Source organism: Ambystoma mexicanum, chromosome 2p, assembly GCF_040938575.1.
Source record: "Ambystoma mexicanum isolate Mex_15411 chromosome 2p, UKY_AmexF1_1, whole genome shotgun sequence".
NCBI classification, from domain to species: Eukaryota; Metazoa; Chordata; class Amphibia; order Caudata; family Ambystomatidae; genus Ambystoma; species Ambystoma mexicanum.
In genome coordinates this window covers 261,260-287,913 of record NC_090923.1, presented here as the reverse complement: position 1 = coordinate 287,913, position 26,654 = coordinate 261,260, and the positions used below count along the sequence as shown (strand labels likewise).

The 26,654-nt window shown below is 48.5% G+C and overlaps 1 pseudogene; it reads left to right on the top strand.

Moving 5' to 3' along the window:
- Positions 1-1,193: 1,193 nt before the first annotated feature.
- The window catches only part of LOC138566114 (zinc finger protein 585A pseudogene), a 178,732-nt pseudogene continuing 153,271 nt past the window's right edge, over positions 1,194-26,654 (top strand).

Below are 26,654 nucleotides of genomic sequence, written 5' to 3'. Positions count from 1 at the left end.
GCGCAGACGCTTGCTGAGTACTGAGCATGCGCAGGAGAGAGACTTCCGGGTTGTGGTGCACGGGAGCAGTGTTGCCAGGTCCGCTTATTATAAGCGACTTTGGGCTTGTTTTTGCCCAACGTCGCTTATAATATTTGGAGGTCGTTTGTCGCGGTTTTTGTCCGCTTGTTGGACCGTCTGTGTGCGTGTAATTGGGCTTGTTTATATTGCTGTTAAGCCCATTACACGTGGCACAGAGCGTCCTGCACTGGGCTGCTGGCAGCACTTGACGGCAGTTGCTGCTTTGTCTTGCTCTCGGGTGCGCCCTGTATTTTGAATATGCTTAAGTGTTTGGCACTGATGGGATCGTTACTTGCCCACCAGGTGGCCCATCAATGCCAAATGCCTAAACATATGCAAAAAAAGCGCACTTTAAAAGTTTTGTCATGCAGGCCGACACACTGACATGTAAAGAAGGGGATTGGTTTAGTTTAGCAAGCGTCACTCTATAGCAATATTATCTTGGTGATAACCCCAGTGCTGACGCATTATCCACTAAAATCCTTTATTTATTTATTTTTTGAAAACTTTTTTTGCAAGACTGGGTTAGAGGATTATTGGAATCTATATACAACATTTTCTCAGAGAGATGTATTCAGGAAGGCCATGTTTCTTTTCAGCTTTCAATTGGCCATGTTACAATTTTATATAGCGCCTTGGATTAAGGCGCTATATAAAACAATAAATACAAATACAATGTATTTCAGGGCCGTATTGTTTTGCAATTTGGGACTTCTAGTCACCATGCAATAAAATATTGTTGTTCTAACACACTATGTAGTGTTCTATGTATGTTTTTCTTGTTGTGTTATGTTTCTTACTTTTTAGGTGCGCGCTTGTTTTTTCCGCTTATTTGGACTTGTTTTGGAAAGGCATTCAGCTTATTTTTTCCTTCCGACCTGGCAACACTGGTACTGAGCGTGCGCAGGAGAGAGACTTGGAGGTTATGTGCAGGGAGCATGCGCAGACGCTTGCTGAGTACTGAGCATGCGCAGGAGAGTCACGTCCCGGTTAGGGGCATGGCGCATGCGCAGACGCTTGCTGAGTACTGAGCATGCGCAGGAGAGGAACTTCGGGGTTAGGAGCATGGAGCATGCGCAGAGGCTTGCTGAGTACTGAGCATGCGCAGGAGAGAGACGCTTCGGGGTTAGGAGCATGCGCAGAGGCTTGCTGAGTACTGAGCATGCGCAGGAGACAGACTTCCGGGTTGTGGTGCACGGGAGCGTTCTCAGGGCTGGAGGAGATGGGGCGGATGTGCAGCGCCTCTGCGAGCCTGAACCCCCTGAACCCCCTGGATCTGGGAAGGCGGGAAGCAGCAGCAGCAGCAGCGGCGGCGAGGAGGAGCCCCGAGTCTGCGGAGGAGGAGAAGGCAGCACTTCCGGGGACCGAGGTGAGTACACGCAGCCAGCCCCCCAAACTCCTCACCCCCCGCGCGCCTGAATCCAGAGCCCAACTCATGGCCCCAGGCCTCAGAGGGGGGGCCTTGTGGGGGGCCCCTCTCCCTGGTCTCCAGGCCCGTGAGCCAATGCCACAGGGGCGTGAGTCAGAACATGATGGGGGGCGGGGGGCTACACTCGCAGAGGGTCATGGGGGAGCCCCCAATGGAAGCCCCCCCGTTCCATGAGCATCGAGCAGGACCTCTTAAGCTAGGCCAAGACTAAACTACACCCACTCTCCACAGGTGCCCCCCCCTTGCAGCTCTACATCTGCACCCACTCGCCACAGGTGCCCCCCCCTTGCAGCTGTACATCTGCACCCACTCGCCACAGGTGCCCCCCCCCACTTGCAACTCTACATCTGCACCCACTCGCCACAGGTGCCCCCCCCTTGCAGCTCTACATCTGCACCCACTTGCCACAGGTGCCCCCCCCTTGCAGCTCTACATCTGCACCCACTCGCCACAGGTGCCCCCCCCTTGCAGCTCTACATCTGCACCCACTCGCCACAGGTCCCCCCCCCCCTTGCAGCTCTACATCTGCACCCACTCGCCACAGGTGCCCCCCTTGCAGCTGTATATCGCCCCAGGTGCCCCCCCTTGCAGCTTTACATCTGCACCCACTCTCCACAGGTGCCCCCCTTGCAGCTCTACATCTGCACCCACTCGCCCCAGGTGCCCCCCCTTGCAGCTCTACATCGCCCCAGGTGCCCCCCCTTGCAGATTTACATCTGCACCCACTCTCCACAGGTCCCCCCCTTGCAGCTGTACATCTGCACCCACTCGCCACAGGTGCCCCCCCCTTGCAGCTCTACATCTGCACCCACTCGCCACAGGTGCCCCCCCTTGCAGCTCTACATCTGCACCCACTCGCCACAGGTGCCCCCCCCTTGCAGCTCTACATCTGCACCCACTCGCCACAGGTGCCCCCCCTTGCAGCTCTACATCTGCACCCACTCGCCACAGGTGCCCCCCCCTTGCAGCTCTACATCTGCACCCACTCGCCACAGGTGCCCCCCCCTTGCAGCTCTACATCTGCACCCACTCGCCACAGGTCCCCCCCTTGCAGCTGTACATCGCCCCAGGTGCCCCCCCCTTGCAGCTCTACATCTGCCCCCACTCGCCCCAGGTGCCCCCCCCTTGCAGCTGTACATCTGCACCCACTCGCCACAGGTGCCCCCCCTTGCAGCTGTACATCTGCACCCACTCGCAACAGGTGCCCCCCCCTTGCAGCTCTACATCTGCACCCACTCGCCACAGGTGCCCCCCCCCTTGCAGCTCTACATCTGCACCCACTCGCCCCAGGTGCCCCCCCTTGCAGCTCTACATCTGCACCCACTCGCCACATGTGCCCCCCCCCTTGCAGCTCTACATCTGCACCCACTCGTCACAGGTGCCCCCCTTGCAGCTCTACATCTGCACCCACTCGCCCCAGGTGCCCCCCCTTGCAGCTGTACATCTGCACCCACTCGCCCCAGGTGCCCCCCCCCTTGCAGCTCTACATCTGCACCCACTTGCCCCAGGTGCCCCCCCCTTGCAGCTCTACATCTGCACCCACTTGCCCCAGGTGCCCCCCCCTTGCAGCTCTACATCTGCACCCACTCGCCCCAGGTGCCCCCCCCTTGCAGCTCTACATCTGCACCCACTCGCCCCAGGTGCCCCCCCCCCCCTTGCAGCTCTACATCTGCCCCCACTCGCCCCAGGTGCCCCCCCCTTGCAGCTCGCCCCAGGTGCCCCCCGCTTGCAAAATATGCACATCGGCCAAACCAGGTGGGTGGGTATAGTGGGTGCATATTCAGCCGCCCCATTCCTATTTGAGTCTGTCTATGGAGGTGGGGCTTGCAACTTTACCAACACACAAGTTAGCCTGATCATCTATGTCCACGTTTTCTATTGCTGCTGTGGGGCTCTTTGGGGCCCAAGGCGGTGCCAGTGCTGTAAGTTCCAGGGGTAGAGCGGCAAACTTCGCGTACATTGTGTAGCCCTGGTGCTTCCCTCACCTTCGGGTCGTTTTGCAATCGGCTGCTCTCGAGGATCTCCACACCCTGCGCTGTGCTGACCCACACAAGTGGTAGTTTATCATCATCCATCCCCAAGATGATGAAAGCAGCACGTCCTCGGGTGGATTAGTTATAAAGTAATGGCCTGGACACTCCCAGTATGCCCTCCACCAGTGGTGGGCCTCACTGGCAGGGTGAACATTCACCTCGATGACAACTCGGGCATTGAGGAACCAATTAAATCGTTATCTGTAGAAACGTCTATGACCCATTCCAGCTCCGACGGGCTGCTCAGGTGCCTTCTACACCCGCCAGATGGAAGTGGGCATGGAAGGGCTGCAAGTGGAGGAGGCACACGCCGAATGGACCCAGAGCAAGAATGCCTCTTTGGCGACAGGAGCCTGAAGTGGAGCCTCACCAAAGAAGGGCAAGGAGACGGGGCGCGTTCTGTGGAGGGGGGGTTGCCACATGTGGGGCTGTGTGTGGTAAGAGGGTGGTAGTGTGGTAGGTGCCACAAAGCAGGACTGACAGCTCAGCCATCCTCAGTCACTCTGGGAGGCTCTGAGCGGTGGGGGTCGCGTTCCCGGGACACCCTCCCTGTCTGCTGTGTATAGGATGGGGGGGGCTGATGGGGGGGGGGGGGCGGCTGCCTACCCTTCCATTAAGCCTTTCTCCTGTGCATGGGATGGAGGGCGGATTATGCTAGTGGGGGTCGGGAGGGGGCTGCCTAACCTTCCATTAAGCCTTTCTCCTGTGCATGGCATGGAGGGGGGGTGGGGTGATGCTGGTGGGGTGGGGAGGGGGCTGCCTAGCCTTACATTAAGCCTTTCAGCTGTGCATGGGATGGAGGGGGGGTGATGCTGGTGGGGCGGGGAGGGGTCTGCCTAGCCTTACATTAAGCCTTTCACTTGTGCATGGGATGGGGGCCGGTGATGCTGGTGGGGGGGGGTGCTGCCTAGCTTTCGGCTTTGCCCGGAGCCTCAGGGTTTTCAAGGTTGTAATGCAATGCGTGGCTGTCTTCCTTTGACAGTGATTAGAAGATGTCTGTGGAAGGGCAGCAAAGTTCACAGGTCTCCCACGGGGACCTTTAAACATTTAACAGCGTTGTTTATGGCCATAGATAAGAACTTGGGGCGCCATTGGCTATTTTGCATCATAATTGATGTATGCCCAAGTCTGTGCCTTATTTCAAGGCAAAAGCATTTAAACTGTCCTTCAATACCTTTTATTCGTTCATGTTTTGAACCCCACAAAGGAGGGTTTGCATTTATGCAGAATGTAACTTTTTCTTCACACTACCTGTAAGCAATCAGGATGCCTGGGATAGCGAAGCAGACATGGGCATCACTATATCCTTTGTAATGGAGCTCTACGTGTTGAGAGCACATCTGCAAAATATAAGGGTCATTTTTTAACTGGCATTGCTTTGCACTCTGGAACTTAGATTCCGGCATTCAAGAGCTAGGAGGAAAAAGCTACAACAGTGTGTTTAAATTACTGTTGCTGCATTATTTCATTGTGTGTATGTAATTATTTATATATAATCTCCCACTTTCTAGCTAGGGTAGTGATGAGGGCAGAGTTTATGGTACCCACAGGTGCTGCAACGTGTGCGCACATCGCGGGCTGCAGGAATCTCGGGGTTTATTCTGAAATGTAGGCCGGTCTTGGCGGGAGGTTCGGAGCAAGAGACGGGGTGAATCGGCAGCGACCTCTTTTCAATTAAATGTGATGAATGTGTGGAGAGTTTCATTTATGTAACTCTTATTAATCATAAAATCTTTTCTTTCTCCAGACAGGAATACATTAGGTGTTTGGTCATGTTCAGCAAAAGGTAAGGAGAAAAGGCTACAAAACATAAATAACTAATGTAATCTATGTATGCCTCTCTGCTTCCGTCTACTGACCTGTGTACCCGTTCCCTCTCGTTACTTTTTTTTCCCTCCGCTTGTTCCCAGGGGTAGACTAGGAACCAAAATTGGCCCTGGAAAATCTTTTGCAAATGGCCACATGTTGCGTGGAGCAAAGATGGATAGCGAGCCATCCCAGCACCGCCACAGAGCGTTTGGATGAGGCTATCCATGAACAGTTTTTAAAAAGTCATGTTGTAACCCTCTTCGACCTATTTTGGGGTCCTATGCAGCCACATTTGTCTTTCGATCCAATCAAAGGAAATGTAGAAATCCGAGAATCTCTTTTCCCCGGACCTCTTCACACCTGTTAATACCTGCTCCTTAATAAGCTGACCTGCAGCAATCACAACCAGCTGCATGGAAGTCCCCTGACTCCCTCATCTGTGCTGGACACCATTGGCATTCCGCAGTGCAGGCATTTGTGTTCTAGCATAGGCACAGGACCCAGCCTAATAATAGCAGGTGCAAGGCATGTGTACGGACTGTAGTATAGCTGTAGGACATCTACCCAGGTACAGGCATAGGACCTATTCCAATAATAGCAGGTATGAGGCTGGTTTACAGGCCTAATGTCAGGTACCTGGACGATCGAGGCAGGTGAGAATATTCTCAGGAGTTCTGGAGACAGCACAGCCCCAATGCACAGGGAAGAATCTTCCAGGACCCTTAAGGTCACCCCCAGTGGACCCTCCCTCCCTCCCCGTAGACAGGAGTTGCTATGTGACACGCCCCATTCCCTTGAATTCAATGTGGAATAGGAAACTAAAGCGGATGAGAACAAAAACAGGGATTAATAGAGTGAAAATTGTATGACAACAGGTATCCCCTTACGTAACAGAAAAGTAGGTACCTGCTATCTGTGCAACCTCGCCAGTAAATCTAAGATTGCTTGAAATACACCATCGAGAAGTAGAAACCGTACTAAGACCAAATTAATAGGATCCTAAATACCTAGCACGTTTATACCTATGAGTCAGGATTAGCAGGTTGGAGGTGTTGTTCTCCCAGGGAAGTAAGACCATTGCAAGAGCATGATGCTGAGGAAGGGAACAGTCTTTATAGTGAACTGAGCAAGAGAGTCGCTCTCTGATGCATACCGGTGATGCGCTGAACAGCGGGTTAGAAAAAAAGGACCCTACTGCATCACACAGCGTCCCCCCCTTTTTTAACTCCTGATGCTATTGTCGGGAATCACTGTAACGGCCTCCCAGTCTCCAGCTGGTACGTGTCCAGAAAGGACGACTGTCCACATTAGTACGTGGCCACAAGGCTTGGTGCGGTCACGTCCTTAACAGGGATCCAGGATCTATCTTCCACCCCATAGCATGTGTACGGACTGTTATTATAGCCCTTCCAGCTGTAGTTGTCATCAATATAACCCGGAATCAACTATATGATGAACCTCATATTCTTCTTGGGTACCAACTGCAGGAAGATTAGTGACAATGGGGTGGGGGTAGACAGAGGACGGGAGAACAGGCTTCAGGGGGGGGCACATGGAATACAGGATGTATCTTGAAATGGGTTGGGAGCTGAAGTTGAAGGTAAGGATTTAAGACCCCTCACGCTAACCGTTTCAAGGGAAGCCAGGCGGACACAGTACCTTGAGAGTGAAGAGACAGCTCCGGTGGGGGCAGTTGTTCCTGGTGGTGGATGCAAGTCGGGGCTTTGCCAGAAGAAGAAATGATCTCGTCGTAGAGGAAAGTTGAAGATCGTTGCACCACCAGGGAAGAGACCAGCCGCGGAGTGCTGAGTCACAAGGCACCACCTTTTGGTGGCGGTACAGTGGTTAGTGGCTATCCGGTTGCCGGGGTGCTCGGCACAGACAATTTGACCATTTGACGTCCTGGAAGCGAAGAAAAAGCAAGGGACTGGTTGTTCCCACCAGTCAGGGGAAGAAGACTTTCCAGCAGGGAGATCTCCTCTGTCGTTGGGAAGTGGTGAGTCGGTTCAGCAGGGCTCCACCGGAGGTGTCGTCGTTGCAGGTCGGCTCAGCTTTACCCTCGTCGGATTCTTAGGTTCTGTGGCGACTTCTGAAGTTCCAGTCCCCAAAGCCCTGCTTTTATGCAGAAAACCCCCATTCATTCAGCCTAGCTGTCAATCAACACACGCTAAGTGGTGAGCGGGGCGGATCACCACTTGGGCCAATCACACCAGAGTGCGACTTGAGTTGGCAAGGCAACTCAGTCCAGGGTGCCTAAATCCCCTCCCACCCCCCCTGTGGCACCCAGACAGAATGGCACCATTGTGTGTAGAAGCCCGCCAAAAGTGGAACAAAGGGCGCAACCTTTGGTTTGGAGTTACAGAGGCGAACACATACACCATTTTAAAAACCGAGTTCTGGCAGAAAATACCAACCGGTGAATTTATATTAATTTAATAAACCGGCGGTATGACCGAGGCTACATAGAACAAGTATTAGCCCCGAACAATGGGAAAATCCCATAGGGATATATTCGCGGTCGAATATAAAAAGTAGTATCCACTGCCACCAGCCAAAACCCGACGAGGGGGGACAGTACCCCCTCGAACAACAGACCCAGGGGTAATCGAATTACCCCTACCAGTACATCCACAATAGGATGGTTTGTACTGGTTCTGTTAGTAAATTTAGGTCTAGTAAAGCCAATGTTGACTTTACATGCCCTGGGAGACAGTAGTCAGTCCCAGGGTATGGAGTCTATGGTGGGGGTCACCTAGGACACCCCAGTGTTACGGCACGGAGGGTGTGGTGTAACACACATAGCAAAACACATGAGACCCTATGGAGTAAAAGACCCCATAGAACACATTAACATTCAAAGAAATACCACAATCGTGTCCAAGAGTGGGAGGAAAAGAGTCTCACTCTTGGCAGGATGAAAAAAAGACAAACTCCAGAAATCCAGCAAAGCTGCTGGGGGACTCACTAGGTTAGGAAATTCAGCCTAAACAGAGAATTCTCCCTAACACCCCTCTGCGGCCACCCTGGAGTCCCCCTACTCCCTGGTCACCCTGGCCACATCCCTGACCACGCCTGCCACGAGGAGTACGCCCAGCTGGGGCGCCCCTCACCTTTGGTGGCCTCCCAACCATGGCACAGATGGAGTAGTGCCGGCACAGATGGAGTAGTGCCGGCACAGATGGAGTAGTGCCGGCACAGATGGAGTAGTGCCGGCACAGATGGAGTAGTGCCGGCACAGATGGAGTAGTGCCGGCACAGATGGAGTAGTGCCAATGGGAGGTGTACACCACAATTGACCTGGGCAATTGGGGTGAAGGGGGTGGGATGCAAGATGTTAACAGCCCCCCCTGCACCTGCAAGGCTGTATGTGACCCCAGTCAGAGATGTAGTGATGGGTCACGCTACGCTCAGGCACCCCAAAACTGCAGTAAAACAGTGCACGCAACCCTGCAGCCTATGCATGTGGAATCAACCTCCCACAGTACGCGATGGCACCAAGTAACACAAAAAATGCATACGCGTGGGACACGCAGGCTACTATGACCTTTGGAAACGGGTGCGATACACAGGGGCACCCGCAGTGTGAAAAATAGTGTGCGCGACTCACCGTCTGACTAGCGTGATAATGAAAAACACGCGTAGCCAATACCCCCGCCAAAAGAAGAGATACGTCCTCGATCGCTGTGAAGATGTGATGGCGCGCGAAACATCACGAAGCAGCTACACACGTCGGTCTCAACGAAAGGCACGTACATCGAACTGCTGGCCCCGCTCACCTTTAACCCGTGCTGAGGGAAATGCCCAAGCGCGTCACGTCACTTATGCGTAGGCCCTTTCCTCGGATTCCACGCATTCACCCACGGACATGCAGTTTTTCACGTGCGCTGAACCACTATGCCCACGTCACGAGGGAAACGCCTGTGCACGTAACATCAGAGAAGCGCTTACGCACTAAGGGCCTTTGGTCCAATGAAAATGCGTACATGTGCTGACGCGCTTACACGCTAAGGGCCTTTCCTCCAATTACACACTGACATGCAATTTTTTCACGTGCCAAATCACTCCGTATCAAGCTGGCCACGCGAAAACACACGGAAGACCACGCTCCTGCCCAGAAGGCCGAATTACTGCCCCCCAGAGCCCCGAGCATGCTCCCACCTGCCCTCTGCTGCTGCCTGACTGCCTGCTGCCCACGTGCCCTTCTATTTGGTGCCTGCACGTCAACCAGGGTTCCAGTTGCTCTGTCCACCCCTGCTGGAACAGAAGACTCCCGACTGGGATACCATCGCTCCACAGCCCCAGGACCCAGTTGCCCACCCACGCCTGCCTCGGGGGTCGCCATGTCGGGGCAAACACCATCTGAGACCACTGGTGACCCCCGGTCAGAGAGGCAGAGGGCCACCAGCTTCAGTGTGAAGGAAGTTGGTGTCCTGGTGGAGCATGCCCTGGGGCATTATGATGCCCTCTTCGGAATATCACGCGCCAACAAGCAAGGATGGTAGAGGATCTGTGATGATGTAGTGGTTGCCATCAACACGAGGGGGTGGCAACCCGTGACATCAAGCACGTCAAGAAGCGCTAGGACTACTTCAGGTCCAGGACCCTACACAAGGCCCGGTGCCTCGTGGAGGGGGGCCGGGTCAGCATGAGTGACATCCAGACGAGGGTCCTGGAACACGTATGCCCAGCGCTCCACGCCCAGATCCTTCGGAGTAAGACCCGTCTGGAGTTGAGCGGTAAGTGGCCAAGCATTGGTGTGTGAGACAGGGCATGTTGCAGTGTGCTGGTAGTCTGATACTTGCCTGTATGTGTGACATGGGCCATGTATGGATGTATGTGTGCAGGGACATCATGGTCATGCATGTGAGACCAGTAATGTGCGAACCACATGGTTGGTGCATGAGTTCCACTGCTGCGTGGGAAGCTGTATGGCAAATGCACACATGAAAGCATTCCAGTGTGTTCTTGCACATGGTGGGGGTGTGAGGGATGGGTGCTGATGTCATGTACATGTATGGTGCACATGTGTGTGTGTGTGTGTGTGTGTGTGTGTGTGAGAAGTGTCTGTGACTTCGATACGCCATGGATTCATGACACATGTCCGTGATGATGTGTAGATTCACTCATGCAGTGCGGTCACCGTTGTATGCACTGTGTCTATCCACTGTGTCTGTGGTGTACAAGGCATGATGCATGACCCTCCGGTGATGTGTGTGCATGGGATCAGTGTGAGCCAGGATGCATGTAAGTTTGAAGGCAACATTTTGATTAATAGAGGCCCTTGTACATGGATGCTGATTGCAGGCACAATGCCTGTTTATGTATGTGTTTTGCGGGCATTCACCCATGTGTTTTGGAGGGACAGGATGGAAGTGACGTTAGACACTGCCACTCATGTGTTATTGCTTCCTGTCTAGGGGAATATTGTACTGTACCCTGATGCTTGTGTTCTATGTCTCCCTCTACGCAGCGTCAAGTGAAGAAGAGGGAGGAGAAGGCGCTGTGGAGCCAAGCGGCGGGGATGCCCCCACTGGGCGGCGACGCAAGGCACAGCCACCCTACCAGGACTTGCCATCATCTGGGAGCGAGGGGGCTGGTGCCGCGTCTGCCACTATGGCTGTGGCGGAAGGGCCGGGTGAGCCCCAGGGGCTTGCAATGGCGGAAGACGGTACGAGACATCCAGGTTGGTGGTCTCCACAGAGGAAGAGGAGCCCGCAACTGAGCCGCACATTGGGGCTGGTGGGTGTAGTACCACTGGTGCAAGTGTTGCAGTCCAGGGTCAGGAGGCAGCACAGGTCACCGCGGAGGGGCCTGTGCATGTCCCTGTCCTTGACCCTGTGACTGCACCACCATGCACCAGCAGGGAGGCCCCGTCCCAGGCCCATCTGCAGAAAGGGGAGAGTGCCATGTCATCTGCCTCTCCACTACCTGCGGACGAGGGGTCCCATGAACGTATGGGCGCCGTCCTGATTGGTGTCGCGTTGCGCCCACGTGACATTCGTGATGACGTGCGTTCTTCCTGGGCAGAGAACGCCCGCCATCACGAAGAGCAGCGTTGCGACGTGGAACTGTTGGGAGGGGCCCTGGTTGGTGGGTTCCTACATGTGATGCGCACTCTGGCGGACCTCTCCTCTGTGGAGACTATGTGCCAGTCGTTCTCCCTGCCGTCTTCCGGCCCAGATTCCAACAGGGCCCGCTGTGGACCTGGCCTGAACAACACAGCCAGTTTGGTGGAGATCCCATCCCTGCCACAGTCGGGAGTTGGCGGTCCAGCAGGGGTGGACACCAGCAGATGGAGGATGTGCAGGCACCATCGGACAGGGCACATGGACAGCAGCAGCAGGAGCAGGCTCTAGGTGGGAGCAATGATGGCTCGGGGCCATCAACATCTGAGGGGCAGGCATCGGCCAGAGGGCAGGAGGACCCTGGAATGGGTGTGTCTTCCGTGTGGCTGCGGTTGGGCCAGCGTATAGGTGCAGAGCGGCGGCGGGCGGAAGAGGCATGGCTCACCATGGTCAGGGCGGAATTCTCCATGCGTCGGGCGTTGAGGCGGGCAGAGTGCCTCGAGGCGAGACCTTGGGGCCAGGACAGAGGCCCGCCTCCAGCAAATAGACATGGAGTTCGATGATGCCCTGGCCGAAAACATCAATGAGTGAGCCGCAGGACTTGCCCGTCGCCATTGTAAATAGTTTATAGTGTTAGGTTTCCTTTTATTTTTTTTATTTTGGGGCTTTTGGACTATGCCCCACACTTTTGTAAATAGTTTTTCTTGTTAGGTAGGTTATTAGATAGGTTTCATTTGTTTCGTTGGGCTCATGGACCCTTGAAAATTGTATTGTACATAGTTGGACGTTGGATTTATTTGGACATTTTAATTTCATTTCACCATGGATCAACGGATTTGCCTTTTTGCGTTTCATTTGGATTTGGTTTGGTGGACAGAGAGGTTTGGCCATTTTTCTTTTGGACTTGGATCTTTTTGAGGATTTTTTTTTTTTAATTTGGACATGCATTTAATTTCATGTTTGCCATTATTTTATGCTTTTAGTACTTTCAATTGTTTTTTAAGTTAATACATTTTGATCTTTTACTTCAATGTGTGGGATTCACTCATTGGGTTCATGCATGTTGACATGTGGCTTTACTCAATGCTACTCAGTACTATGTTTGTACCTACCTGTAACGTAACCATTGTTGACTGTTTTAATTGTAACTGTAACCGGATCTAACTTACGCGCCCTTATGCCCCCGTGCCTGGCTGTGCTTTATAAATAAATACAAATGGCAACCTGTGTGTGTGTGTGTGTGTGTGTGTGTGTGTGTGAGACGGACATGTATTGATGTACATAGTTGACTTTTGGTTTGTGTCATGAGATGGGCATGTCACTGCTGAATGGGTGGGGGGACATGAGTGGGGGCCTGCTGGCAGGTGCCCCTGACTGATGGGGGGGTGGGGGTGCAGGGGGACATGAGTGGGGGCCTGCTGGCAGGTGCCCTTCACTGCTGGGGGGTGGGGGTGCAGGGGGACATGAGTGGGGGCCTGCTGGCAGGTGCCCCTGACTGATTGGGGGTGCAGGGGGATATGAGTTGGTGATCACTAGTGGAAGGTGACATGTGTGCTGGCTGGGGGGCATGGCCAGGGGTGCAGGGTAGTCCCCTGTGTTGTGGGTTGCCTGCAGGGGCCGTGGATGGGGTAGAGGGCACACCTGGGAGGACCCACATTGCCAATTCACGTGTGGGACTCCCCGTGCACTCCACTAGATACACGTACTTGCTCTGACAGCGGAATCCGAACCCCAGTAATACACGTACCCCACTTGCACAGGGCCAGTCGCGTGTGAAACTTCCCGCACACCCCAGTAATACACGTACCCCACTCGCACAGAGCCCTTAGCGTGTAAAATTTCCTGCGAACCCCAGTAATACACATACACCACTCGCACAGGACCCTTCGCGTGTGAAACGTCCTTCGAACCCCAGTAATACATCTACCCCACTCGCACAGGGCCAATCGCGTGTGAAACTTCCCGTGAACCCCAGTAATACACATACTCCACTCGCACAGGGCCAGTCGCGTGTAAAACGTCCCGCGAACCCCAGTAATACGCGTTCCCCGCTTGCCGTGTGCTGTGTCGGCCATGTATACTGGTACAGGGTTAGCGCAGTCCTTTGCGCTGGATTGGGGATTTTGATGGCTTTTCCCTGCGCTAGGGGCATTCTTGGGGGCGTAGCTGGCGCTGCTGCAGGGTCGCTGCGCTACGGCTGGTTTTGGTAGCTAAAATCCACGAATACGCTGTGCGCGGAAATTGATTTTAGTGCACGCGGCTGGCTCAGACACTAGCACGCGCACACTGTGCGCCAGCCGCGTGCGCCACTTGTGTGCTAAATTCTATGAATTACCCCCTTAATATCTCACATAACAAAACAACTATGGTGAGATACAATAAAGAACCAATATGTAAAAAATGCAGATTCCGCAAACAAAAAGAATCCCTAAGTCACCTGATATTATTCTGCACAGAATTGAGAGATGTAAGAAATATATATCTCAAGTGTAACATCGTAGATCTATGCGACCTAGACTCAATAAAATGGTGGAATTTGATATGATTGTGGAACAACGAGATTTAATTATGCGAAATCCAAATTCCTCTAACAATTATTTAAAGTGTTAGCACACCCTAGCGAGAACGATGACAACTAGGACTACCAAAAGTTGGTAAACTAAGCAAAATCAACTAAAACTCTGCTGCACAAAACTTTAATGTTTATTTTAGATTAGCGTTAAAGTGTAAATTGACTACTGTTTGTATCTGATTCGGCTGGCTTTGTCTGCTGTGTATGGTCTTTTAAAATTAAACTGTAGATTGTGAAAGATTTGTAATAAACCATATACACTTAATAAAAAGGTTTTGCTTTACATTTCATGTGCTTTCATTATTTATAGCAATGCCTTGGAAGCAAACCACATTACATAATAAACTAGCCTTTCATAGTAAACTAACCATACGCTATATACATTGTCATAAATATGTTGAGCAATGGGAGTATGGCTTTAGTTTTATTCTCCCGTCCTGCAAGCAAAGTCTCAAAAGCATCATGTAGATTAAAGTGAGCAAAACAAATCCCCCTTGGGTTGTATAACCATAGTCATTATTTCATAAAGTATGCAACATTATGCACCCTTCTCACTTCTGATCACTCCCTCCCATTCACATTTCTAAAGGGACAAAAGACCCTGCTATAGTACCCCCCCCTCCCACCAGTGCCTTATGGCTCACATTCTAATCCTCCAACGTGAGGACCCTCTGCTGCCCGGACTTCCTTGGGATATTGTCCTGGCAGCGGGACACCTCTACCATTGCGAACGAGCGTGCTGAGCAGGAATTGCTCAGCACACATTGTCTTACCAGCGAGACACCTTTCCTGTTGGGCACCCTCTTTGAGGTGCCGTACGGGAGAGGTGTCCCAATGACAAATGTCCCACTCTGGCTCTTAAAAGAGCCATGGGGGTCAGCTTGCCCTTCCACTGCCTCTCCCGCTTGGTAGTCCACTGCTTGGAGCCATTTGAACACAGGAAAACATACCTTAATTTTGATCTGTCAGAATCTTGTAGAAAAAAATCTTTCAGCATGTACACGTATAAGGTGCTGTGCAGAGCCCAAGTTTGGAGATATATGGCATTTAGAAATGGATACCAAGTATACTTGGTCACCCACTGCACTGCATTAACGAATGGCTGCTGCCTTTGAATGAAAGGAAATATCAAGGGAATTGCTGACATTCCAGTGAATCTGGTCCTTTCGGCCATGGCTTCATAGTTCAGCTAGGTCAAGTCAATTTAGCCCAAAATTTCAGGGGTCAGGGGTGATGAAGTCTGGTCTGCTCAATGGACGTTGCGCCACTGTTTCCACGTGTTATTGTATATGTACATATACATGTCAATGGAGGTGCTGGGTGCATTTGTGTATGAGTGAGAGGGTATGCAAGCATGTGTGTGTTGTCTTTTGTGTCTGAATGAATGATAAATAATGCATTGTTTGTATGTTCTATTGGAAGTAAGTTTGTGACTGTTATGTTGTGTCACTGGGTGCATGGCAGGCTTGCTGAAGATGTGTGGGGGCCCAGTTGAATTTTAAAGATACGCCACCAGTCCTATCATGAAAGTTACAACAGAGCGTTAGCAATGGACTCTTGTGGTGTAGTAGTCTATTATCCCTCGGTGTTTTTGTTGTTTGACTGATCTACAAAATCACAGCGGAATTGAAGGTTGTCATTTTCGCTGCGACTACCTTTTTACCTCGATACAAAAAAACAAACCCATATCCCCCAAACCGCCAGTACACCCATAAACCCCCCGCACCCCAACTTACCTTTTCTCCATCGGCTGCCTCTCCTGTATCCTGGACCGTCCGATCCATCCAACGCGGGTTGGATCTGACGCTGCAGGGTCCCGTTTTCTTTGTTTTTGTTGGGTCCCCTTCCACCAATGCTGAGGACGCAGGGGACACCCCAGCAACTGCTGAAGCCAAAAATACCAAACATAGAGAACGGGAGACGCCCCCGCAACCCCAGCTCTTCATGTTCGGTATCTTCGGCTTTGAACTAATGGTGGTGACCGAATTCAGTCAAATCTACCATTCGACCCCCAACATTTTCAGCAAAGTTACTAAACTGCATAGGGCCTAGGGTGCAACCGTATGATTACTGTCTTTTTTTCATTTATGGTGAGAAAGTTGGCAACAGTGTAGTCTCTAAATGTACTCAGTAAACGCTGTAAACCAATTGGAGTATGGTCGAAGAGCAAACAGTCATTTGCATATGCGGTCCAACATATTTTGACTCCTTCCACCATTGGTGGAGCGAATGCAGCTTCTTCTAGTTTAGCTTTGGCATCGGAAACAGAGGTTGAAGATGGTGTGTGCGAATATGCACCCTTGTCGGAGGCCGTTCGAGGCATCAATCAAAGGGGATAAACCGCCCTGATTATTCTGCCTAACCTGCAGCATTGACCCCTCATGTAAATGAACTAATATAGAAAGGAGGTCCAAAGGCATCCCTAATCGATAAAAACTATGCTGTTTGTATAAACCCCACCTGGGCCCTGTCAACTGTATAACCTCTGTAAAGGCAAACGTCCTTTTTTCTAGGCTTTTGGTAGACAGGATCTCGCTGTAACACCCTCGATCTACCCCTCCCTGCACTGCAACTAAGTCATTTTCGTGCAACAGCGCCCCGATGCCTCTGGGCTGTGTGGCGCTTTACAAATGTAAAAAAATAAAATATAATAATGTAAAATATAATAATGTAAAAAAATAAAATATTTTCCCGAAAGCACACATCTCTCCACCTTGTCAAACGCCATCGATAAATTGATGGAGGCGATATAGATTGGTACTGAGCCCTTTCTCCACGCCTTTGCCTGCATAACATTCAAGAGCAGACCACAAGCATCCGTTCCCACACCTCTCATGAAGCCAAATTGAAATCTGGACAAAATGCTGTTAGACTTAATCCAATCTTGGATATACTTTAAGATAATTCCAGAGAATAGCTTGGAGTCTGCATCTATAAGGGCGATTGGCCTATAGTTTTTAGGACAAGACCGATCATCTTTCTTCTAGATGGGCACAACAAAGGAAATGTGCCATGAGAGGGGAATTGTGCGAGTCCTAACAATGTCATTAAAGCGTATATACACGATTTTTGCCCTGAGACCATGATTTTGCTTAAAGACGGCGTTTGCAAGACCATTCGGTTCTGCCGCCCTAGATGCTGATACCTTCTGAATCGGAGCTTCAACATCCGCCTGTTGGATCTTAATTAGCCACACGGCATCTCGTACACCCTCTGGGAGTAACAAATGACACTGAGCTGGTTTGTACAGATCCCCAAAATGTCCAGCCCATTGTAGTTCAGAAATTGAGCAGGAAAGGGCCTCACAGTTCCTGGTTAATTTGGTTGTTCATAAGAGCCCAAAAGGTTTTAGCTGTGTTGTCTTTCAAAGAGGAAATCATATTTTCACTGTCTGCCTGATAAAGTGCAGCACGTTGAGCCTTGATATTGTATTTCCATTTGCTGTTAATCTTTTTCCTTAATTTCAATTTTTTAGACAATGGAAAACTGGTTTTTGTTTGGGTAGGCAGCTCCCTGGCTCTATTGTTCTTAAAGGTTCTAATCACATGATCATAGATATGCAAATGTTTTTTCCGAACACCAGAATTTGCAGATCGACCCACAGACTGCATAATTACATTCCCCACATAATAGCAAAAGGAATCATTAGTGTACACTGTTTTTTTCCCATAGCTAAAGGTGGTAAAATCAGACGGGAAATCTGCATTCAATTTCACAACATTGCCTTTATGCCAAATGATTCTCGTTTTTGCTACATTAACCTGTAAATTGAATCATAATGAAGAAAAACACCCTCCTGTATATGAATGCGCCACACAAAGGAATTGCGTCGTTCTGAACAAGTGTTTGTCACACCCAGTTCAAAATGCACATCAGTGATAACCCTAGATCAATGAATCGTGTTTCGGGTTAAATCCCCTGCATGTTTGTGGTTCTTCACGTCGTCGTAGTAAGCTTACTACAACGACGTAAGCTTACTATGACGACGTGAAGAACCACAAACATGCAGGGGATTTAACCCAGTTATTACGTGCATCTACAGACTGCGCAAATAAAACTGTTCATTTCTGGAACAGAGCCCTGAAACACGTGTCACCGATACAGGGCTATCAATGTAGCATGCATTTTGAACTGAGTGTGACAATAAACACTTGTTCAGAATCACGCAATTCCTTTGTGTGGCGCGTTCCTATACAGGAGGGTGTTTTTCTTCATTATGATTCAAGTTTAGAGGTGGGGTCTGGGCCTCTAACCCTCCTGGAAGTGCGACACATTCATAGACGATTAAGTTATAATTGGGTTGCAGAGTAACTTCAAGTTGTTGAATAATTAACACCAAGTTTTCAGTATATAACCTGTAAATTGGATTCACAAAAAGTATCACACGCATTAGTCCACACCCCCACACATTTTAGCTGTAGAATCTTGTGGTTACTACATCTGGTTCTCAGCAGTTTATAGTCCATTGCCGAATTCATCATTGGTGCAGAGAAAAAAATATCATGAATTACAGTGGTAAACACACCTGAACCAAGTAAAGTGATCTGAGTCATTCTTCAAAAGATCTCAGGCATTATGAAGACCCCATGTCTCTAAAAAGTGTCCCCATATGCGACCCTGTTGTATTCATTCTCTGCCAGATTCAGATTTGTAGAGGGTGGAAGTTCAACAAAAAATACCTTCAGCTTAAGCTTACGTATTAATTTGTGTAGTTCGTCTTGAGTATTAAACCTACTGGTTCTATACGTGGGCACATACTTCAGACCTTTTTTAAGTCTTTGAATTTCATGATTAGACAGTCTCCTTTTGGATAAGTTAACCACTAATTCCGCTGTGTTTGGAATCTGGTTTGCATTCCTTGATTTCTTTCCTTGGCCCCCTCCTCGTCCTTTTCCTTTTTGATTAGTGGTTTTTCTTGTCTCACCTGAAGTGCTTGCTGTTTGACTATCTGTTGTTGTGTTGTCTCTTGGTTCTGTGGTATCAGATTTGGAACTGCTATTATCTGTGGATGTCTTACTGGGTCTAGCTCCTTGAAACTGACACTTGTCGGCCCATGTCTAGACCTGATTATTTAAATATTCATATGTATCCCGCTTAAATTTCTTAACCTTACAGGCTTCTAGATCTGTGTATCCCTCTAATTTGGTATTAATGTCTAACAATATTTCGCTGAAAGAAGCCGCATCTGTCAAATCAGTGATTTCTTAACTCAATGTTTCAATTTCTTTGTCAAGTTGTGCTATGTTGTGAGATAATTCTTGAATAGTCAATAGAGTTAAGTCCAGGGAACATTTGTTCAATATCTGCTCCCATCTGGCCACAAAATCTTTGCTTTCTTTACAAAGGGTTGGTCATAACGGAACCCTTAGTCCTCTCGGAATCCTTTGAGCTTTGTAATATCTTCCTAATGTAGCTGAGTTAAGTTTCCTATTAATTGCTTTGTGAATTGCGTATTGTAAGTGCTTGATTTTGCTTTGCGGATTAGTAGTAGCTGTGCTTGATATAGTCGTCTCCTTGATCAGTCTTAGGATCGCATCTGCTTTGTCAGCTGTGAAGCCGAGTGTGGTTGCTCTATTCTCTGTAAGATGATCAATTTCCTCATAAGACATGTTAGGGGTGCGTCCACTCAAAGAAATACACAGATGTAATTTATAAGAGTGGGGGGTGTGCACAGCAATTTTTTCAATGTATTCCTTAATTATTTGTTGAATTTGTGTCTGTGTGGGGTGCAAACCCAGTAAAAAAAGGTGCCTCCGTGAACAGCACTCCAAAATAGGAGAAAAGGGCCTTGGCTAATGAGCCAGCAGTGTGGGCTGCACTCCCTAGATAATACAGATCAGCCATGACCTAGTATAAGGGGTCACAATTATGATTATATTTTTACACTGTCCTATGCATTTAGACAATATTCTGATGAGTTTGTTCTATACGAACTATGTGTCAACATACATGCACTATTTTGTTGGATATTCACTTCACTTTTCCCACCCCAACATGGCTGTCCTGAACACATGGTCCAGCCCCATGGTAACCATGAGTTTACATTTACAGTAACAGACAACTACAGACTTTTTTGCTGTGGTGTTGGTGTTTCACTGCAGGAATGCGATTTGAGTATTTCGAACTCTGGTTAGTTATACACTATTCTATTCACAATATAAGGCATGTACACGTATTAAACGAGTGCTGATTTACACCTAGGACGTGCACACGATTATCGGCACAGCCAGCAGGAAGAATTCGTACAGTGCCCCGCACGAAGTCTACATAATGCCAAACTTTTGGGTAAGATGCACTTTATACTGTCATCTAAATAGCCCTTATTAACAGTGACGAGCGAACACAAAGATAGCATAGCTGAACATTTTTTCTCCGTGGATGACGGAGTCTCCTTTACAGAACGTAAGCTACACTTACTAAGTATGTAGGTCAGTAGGTAGATTATTCACTCTACAGAACAAATTATGAGTCAGTTACCATATGTACAGCATTTAACAGGACTTTTTTTACTTTCCTTTTTGGTGCACCGCTACATGGGTACGCCACAATACGTATGTATATGCTTCATATCGTTTCAATATCCATTTGTTATTTGGGGTAAATGCATTGAATAATGTGAATTTATTTGAATAGCGAGTTGCGAACACACTGAATATTCTGACGAAATGGAAATATTTATTTTAATTTTAGTTTTACTTTGGTTCTTTCAATATCATGATTTCGAGCTTCTTGATAAAGATGGAACCGGCCCTGATGAAAGACTGTGATGTACGAAATGCATGGGCCCTTGTCTAGGCAAAGTTGAAAATAACGACAATTGAGTAAAGAGATTGATTGAAGAATAAATCACAACTGGTGTGAAGAAACACAAATCAGTGTAATTTATCAAGATTAAGGAAGTCAAAAAATATATTCATATGTTTTTTGTCATTTGGGAGTGCCGCTAGCTCATTACCAAGGTCCTTTTCCCACTAGTGAAGACAGTGGCGATTTCTCCTCTCCTGGTGAAGGGATCAACTCAATGTCACTGCATCTCGTCGCAAGGCAGAGGAAGGCACAGCAGCAGTGCACCCACGAAGTTGGGCGACACGGTGCCCATGTGTACACGGGTTCAGGCATACTCTCCTAATTCCAGACCTAGGGCACCTAGGTGTACGAAACACGGCTAGAGAGTGCCTTGGACCAGTACTTGCAATCTCCAAAGTCTCAAGAGTTAACTCGAGGCGGTGGCAGGTCCGGGGCAAAGATCCTGCGCAAGCTGGTCAGTTCACTGGTTGGCCCAGGGACACTTCCGAAAAGGCTCACTTGCAGGTAAAGGTGGAGGTGCTGTGAATAGTTGTTCCCACTATTCAAATGGGTTGAAGCGCCTTTGCACACCTAGTTCGATCAGAGGCAGAAGGGTCCTGCGGGACAACAGCGGGCTCATGGTGCCAAACTTTCCAGTGAGTCACCAGCGGTTCCTTGACTCAGCTTCTTAGCTTCAGGATGCATGGGTCCTATCCTAGGTTCAGTGAGAACTCAAGAGATTGACCTGGTGTGGGTGTTTGGGCCCTTATATTATCCAGAATCTCCTTCGTGCCAAAATGAAGAGGACCCAATGAGAGACCTGCTCACATACAGCCATGCCAGACGTGGACCAATCACGGACTGCGGTGGTCCCAGTCATTCCCAGCACACCAGACTCTCTGGCACCCAGGATGTGTATTGGAACTAGACAGTCCAGCCCACATCCTGGAAGCACAAACACAAGGCATGCAGAAGCCTGCGAAAGGTTGCAGTTTCGTGGGAGAATGCATGACCAAATAAGCACTGGCCCGTGTCAGCTCCACCTGGGGAAGGCAAAGGGACAAGATGGCCAAAGGAAAGAACAAAGGATCTTGTGGAATGGCTATTTTGGGGCCAAGCCACTGTCCAAGGCCAAACGTGGTAAACGCGATATGGACCGAAAGAAAGGGTTAAACATATGTGAAAATTAACAGTTGTCAACAGCTCTGTCCAAGGCACATCTGTAGTTCAACATAAATCATTTGAGGGTGTCTAGGGCCTTAGAAAATGAAACGAAAGGAAGACCCCCGCGCACTATACTGTAAGGTACTTTCTGCACTGGTAAACATGTTGCAGAGAACTTGCAACAAAGTGAAAGACTAAGGGAAACAAAGTCTCCCAGTACTGACTGTCTTCAAGGGCATGTCAGTTTCCACATAACAAAGTGATCGAAAATTCAGCGCAGTGCAGCAGAAGCCTGGGCTCCACTGGCAAAAATCAGGCTAAGATGGTCCGACAACAGCAACAAGTTGGGGGAGGGGGGCCCAACTGGAGGGAAAATGACATGTAAATGGAAATCTTTCCTATCAGCGTGCACACGCACATACACGCACGCAAGTACATACATTGTATTTCTTGAAGTTGCAAGAAGGGGAAGCCAAAAAGGGAATTGATTGCATCGGTTCTCCTAAAACTACTGCTTGGGTCCCATACCGGAATGCTCATAGTTTCTCATATAGTCTGTCACACAACAAATAATCTAGGACTGTCTGACAGAGAGGCAGACAACTGGCGGCCCACCCATCATGGGGTGACTAACTATGCATACTATTCACAAGTACATAAATCTTATTCCAGGATCAATGCCATATAGGACACAAACAACTGGTGTGTAATCAGTAAATGGTGCTGATCTCTTCTTGGATATTTACAATGTTGGGGCTGCATTCCCATTGGTTACTGGAGATGTCATGAAAGCAATCCTTGCTCACAGTGCAGCGGGTACAGGGGCTGCTGAGATGCAACCTAGGGTGCAATAATCAGAGTCCACAAAAAAGGGGGTTCTGGACCGGGTTATGGGAAACTGGCAAGTAACAGGCCCATTTACACCCACTCAACAATGAAACCGTGTGTCTTCCCCCTCCTGAACGCTACCCAGTGGTATATATAAAAGGCAACAAAAGTGGTATCCCTTTGGCAAATTATCTTCAGTACATGGCAATGGGGCATATGTATAAAAAAAAAGTAGGAGGGGAGTCTACCGTACAATTTGCCTTATTGCTTTCTATCAGTCTGTGTTTGGGTGAATATACATTTGCCTAAATGTAAGGCAGTAATCTGTGATTGCAAAATAGACAAACATGTGCCCGATTGGTGTCAAACTGCTGACCTAGTGTCAAACACCTGCCTTTATCGTTTGTTTATGGAAATGTGGCGCTTTCAAACTACTTTAGTCATTTCTGAATAAATAAAATGGTAGAATGTATATGCACGGCCCTGATCATTAAAGTTCCCACTTAAATTGTGTTCACCCTGTGTTTCATTTTCCTATTCTTGGATACTAAAATAGTCTTCGTAAAAATCAATTCCTCTGTTCCTGCTGCATTTGCCTCCATCAGATTATGTTATCATCAGAGAACCACTACTCTGCCGTCTAGACTTTGTGTCCCCAATAGATGGCACCCTAGTATTCAAAGTCTTATAAGCTACTGTGTGAGTAATTAACTAGTGCACATCACTACTACTGAGAACCAGTCTGCCTTTTACATGTGATGCCTGTGATTGTGTTGAAACATTCTCCTTTTATTTTAACAGGTGACTGATGCCCCAGAAATGCAACCGCAGTGACTGTTAGATTCTCTGGACTAATGCAGTGAAAAGCGTCATTATTAGAATATGCAACTTCCAAGCACCTGACAAGTGTGCAAGTTTGGGTTCCAGCTGTCAGGCTTCTGTCCATGCAACTCCTTCCTTGTTACATCCAGTAACTAAGCTTGTTTCTTCTGTCAATCCTGGGGTTGAGGGATAGTGGGCATGACAACCACATTGTTTGATGTGCAGTAAGAAGAGACATTTTTTTTTTTTTACTAGTATTCCTGATAACACACATGTGAGTGTTATTTTATATGCATTCTGAATGTAAAGGTAGTTTCTAATGTGACTGGACAAAATGTATCCTTGGGCTGAATGTTTTAAAACTTTCAGTCAGAGGAAAAATCGTGTTTGTCACCAGAAATGTTCTTCACACGAGAGAGCTCATTTGTGCTCTGAATTTGGCAAAAGATTCAGTGGGAAGTGTCCTCTTATTAAGCACGTGGTGCAGTAAATTGACGAGAAACCTTACACATGCACAGAATAGGGGAAAAGTTGCCATCTCAAGAACATAGATATTGCCCACGTGAGAACATGGGTGAACAACCTTATCCGTTCACTGAATTTGAGAATAGTGTCCATTTGCATGATACACCTGTCTGCCCCCAAACAATGCATACAGGTGAAACACATCACCTGTGCACTGAATGTGGGAAAGGGTTTGCTCAGAAGGAACATCTTACTATCCACCAGAGAACACACATAGGTGAGAAACCTCACGAGTGCACTGAATGTGGGAAAGGGTTCGCTGGGAAACAAGATCTTACTCGTCGCCAGAGAACACATACAGGTGGGAAACCACATGTGTGCAATGAATGTGGGAAAGGGTTTGCTCAGAAGGGTGGTCTTATTCACCACCAGAGAACACATACAGGCGAGAAACCTCATGTGTGTACTGAATGTGGGAAAGGGTTTGCTCAGAAGGTAAGTCTTATTCACCACCAGAGAACACATACAGGTGAGAAACCTCATGTGTGCACTGAATGTGAGAAAGGGTTTGCTCTGAAGGGAGCTCTTACTATCCACCAGAGAGCACATACAGGTGAGAAACCTCATGTGTGCACTGAATGTGGGAAAGTGTTTGCTCAGAAGGGACATCTTATTAGCCACCAGAGAGCACATACAGGTGAGACACTGTATGAGTGCACTGAATGTGGGAAAGGGTTTTCTAGGAAACAAGATCTTACTCGTCACCAGAGAACACATACAGATGAGAAACCTCATGAGTGCACTGAATGTGGGAAAGGGTTTGCTCTGAAGGGAGATCTTACTATCCACCAGAGAACACATACAGGTGATAAACGTCATGAATGCACTGAATGTGGGAAAGGGTTTGCTGGGAAACGAGATCTTACTCTTCACCAGAGAACGCACACAGGTGAGAAACCTCATGAGTGCACTGAATGTGGAAAAGGGTTTGCTCAGAAGGGACAACTTATTTGTCACCAGAGAATACATACAGGAGAGAAACCTCATGTGTGCACTGAATGCGGGAAAGGGTTTGCTGCAAAACACGATCTTAAGCACCACCAGCGAACACATACAGTTGAGAAACGTCATGTGTGCCCAGAAATTGTGTGTGCAGAACATGGAAAGAGCTGCATTGTGAACAGTAACCTTATTAGGCACCAGATAAACATGTGTGAGGCATGATTGCAGTGTAGTGAATGTGGAAAATACTCCAGTGTTCTCATCTGCCCTACGAGAGGACATGTTGTGAAGTCCCCTGTGCAATTGAAGCTTCAGAGAGGAGGTGGTGATTCTTCAATGGGTCTGACTTTGGCATGGCTATTTACTAAAACTGTGAACTTATCACCACAGCTGTTCCCAGTTTCCTTTGGCACACAAATAGTGGCTGATTATGATTGGTTGAATTCCTGCTATTTCAAATGCAGACCTTCTGGAATATTCTAAAAGGAGACTGTACTTTCTGTACTAAGGTACCCACCCTATACAACACTTTGCCTAAGGAACTCATGCAGATTAATGTGCAACAGCATTTTGAAAAAGTTTAAAGACTCAGTAGTTGAATCAATAACTATAGACACTCTTTGGATTTATTTGGGAAACTGTCCTATGAATTATTTTCTAAGTGGCCACCTAGCACTAAATGAGTAGTCATTTGTGTAGATGGTGCAAGAGAACATATGCAGATGAGAGCCCGCGTTGGTGAAGTGATTGTGGGAAACCTTTCTAATTCTCTTGGACCTCTCTGTTTGCTTTGACGCCATTAATCATCAGCTCCTACTTAATCTATGAGATGCCTGCACTGGGATTCAGACTTTGTACAATCCTTGCAGGATAATAGAACATTACCGGTAATGATGCTGCATTTGATATCAGAGTCCCTTATTAACAGCCTGATCCTCTTCTGCTTATTTGGGAGCTCAGCAAAGGTATCACTATACCAGCTGTCTGATAACTGTGAACGAGTGAATGGTTTCTCAGTGACTGACCAGTATATATTGGTTGTTGGGGTTGCACCGGGCACTTGGCATGCTTCCCTGACATTCCTCCGAGCTTGGTGCTCACGCCATCTGCCTGTGAGCTCTCACTTGTATCTGAGATGCTGTGGCTGGCAGCAGTTTATTCCCAGATTAAAAGAATAGTGTGCTCTAAAATATTATTGGCTAAAAAGATGACCCATAATCAAAAATATATATAAAAAATATTTTTAAACAAAGTCCCTATGTAAAGTATTGAGCAAATGAAGCTCAAACTCAAAAATGTGAAGCACTAGGAGGCATCCATTTTGTGAAATGGATGCCTCCTGTGCTTGCCCTTGCGGCACTAATGAAGCCAAAGCCAGCCAGCTGTAATAAACAAAAGCTACCACTGGGTGGCTTTTGCTTCATTGGTGCTGGAGACCAGAGACTGCAGGCAGGAAAGCTGCATCTGGGTAAGTGCTTATTTCTTTTTTTAACTTAGCACTAGCTGCAGTTTTCTTTCCAAGTTTGGAGGAGCAAGGGCTCCAAGCGGAGGCTACCGCAAACATAAATACAACGTTGTATTATTTGAAAACGCTGTGATTTTCATTCCAAATTTCTCGC